This window comes from Petaurus breviceps, unplaced genomic scaffold, assembly GCF_028583685.1.
Source record: "Petaurus breviceps papuanus isolate PSGF00001 unplaced genomic scaffold, PetGlider_PUasm1.0 110, whole genome shotgun sequence".
Taxonomy (NCBI): domain Eukaryota; kingdom Metazoa; phylum Chordata; class Mammalia; order Diprotodontia; family Petauridae; genus Petaurus; species Petaurus breviceps.
In genome coordinates, this window is record NW_027185597.1 from 1,479,654 (window position 1) to 1,481,102 (window position 1,449).

At 51.7% G+C, this 1,449-nt stretch overlaps 1 pseudogene; it reads left to right on the forward strand.

Annotated features, from left to right (window-relative positions):
* The window catches only part of LOC138156677 (beta-synuclein pseudogene), a 1,493-nt pseudogene extending 361 nt beyond the window's left edge, over positions 1-1,132 (forward strand).
* The last annotated feature ends 317 nt before the right edge of the window (positions 1,133-1,449 follow it).

The following is a 1,449-nucleotide window of genomic DNA, read 5'->3' on the forward strand; positions in this document are numbered from 1 at the left end:
ATCCATCCATCCACCCATCCATCCCCAGCCCGGTCGGCCGGGCCCAGATTCCAGCAAGATGGACATGTTCATGAAGGGCCTATCCATGGCCAAGGAGGGCGTGGTAGCTGCTGCAGAGAAGACCAAACAGGGGGTGACAGAGGCTGCAGAAAAGACCAAGGAGGGTGTCCTCTATGTTGGAAACAAGACCCGGGAGGGGGTGGTACAAGGCGTCACATCAGTGGCCGAGAAGACCAAGGAGCAAGCGTCCCAGCTAGGAGGCGCAGTGTTCTCTGGGGCTGGCAACATAGCGGCTGCCACGGGCCTGGTGAAGAAAGAGGAGTTACCCACCGACCTGAAGCCAGAAGAAGTGGGCCAGGAGGTTGGGGAAGAGCCAATGGCTGAGCCACTTCTGGACACTGAAGGAGAGAGTTATGAAGAGCCCCCCCCAGGAGGAGTACCAGGAATATGAACCAGAAGCATAATGGGACAGGCTCCAGCCCTCCCACCAGCAGCACAATAACCGGCCCCCTAACCCCCAGAGCCAGAGCTAACCCCTACTTCCATTCCCCTCAACATAAGATCTTCCTGACCCAAGCTCCTCTCCCCTTCCCAGAAGTCTGTGTTTGGTGTCTGTCCCTCCCTCCCTCCTGGGAGCAGTGGGCAGGGTGGAGAGCCTGGGAGACTCCTAGTTCTCCTCCCCCAGCCACCCCCTCTCCCAGGGTGGGATACAGCATGGCCCACATGTTTTTAAACAAAGATAGGCAAAATCAATCCTGGCCTAGGCTAAGACTGAGGTATTTTCTACCTGGCTGGGGGCTCCCTGGGTGAGCCTGCGTCCCCTATACTTCCTCCCTACAATTGGGCCTCTGGGGCTCCTAGACCCCCTCCAGAACCTAAGAACTTGTGTTTTTAACCCAAAGCAGGAGCCAGGCCATGTATTTCCATCCCCTACCTCCAGTTCCTCTGTCCCTTGCCCTCCCTTTGAAAATTTCACTGGAGTCACCCCTAACCTGACCCGGCCCGGGCGGTGTGAGTTGTGACTGTGGCATGGAGACATCCTTCCCCTCCTGTGTGTGTGTCATGGGGCCCCCCCATCCTGGGACTCCCCAATGTGTCCATTAATAAAGCCAATTGTCTGTAAAAAAAAAAATCTCAAATGCTAATTTGGAAGGTCTTATCAAGTTTTCCACTTAATTTGTGTACTTTCTTATCATCTACAATAGAAATCGACACATAAGTTTCAATTTCCTTCATGGTCGTTTTTTTTAAATAAATATTTACTATGAACATTGAAATATGAGACGACCCAACGTCCAGTGGCATGAGATTTCCTTTTACCTTTGACTCATGAAACCAACAGAAGCAAATCCTTTAATGACCTCTCCAGAAAGGACTTGTGGACCATCTTTCCATTTAGCTGCACTTCCTTTTGTCCTTTGGTTTTGTTTACAAGGAGAATATCATTAT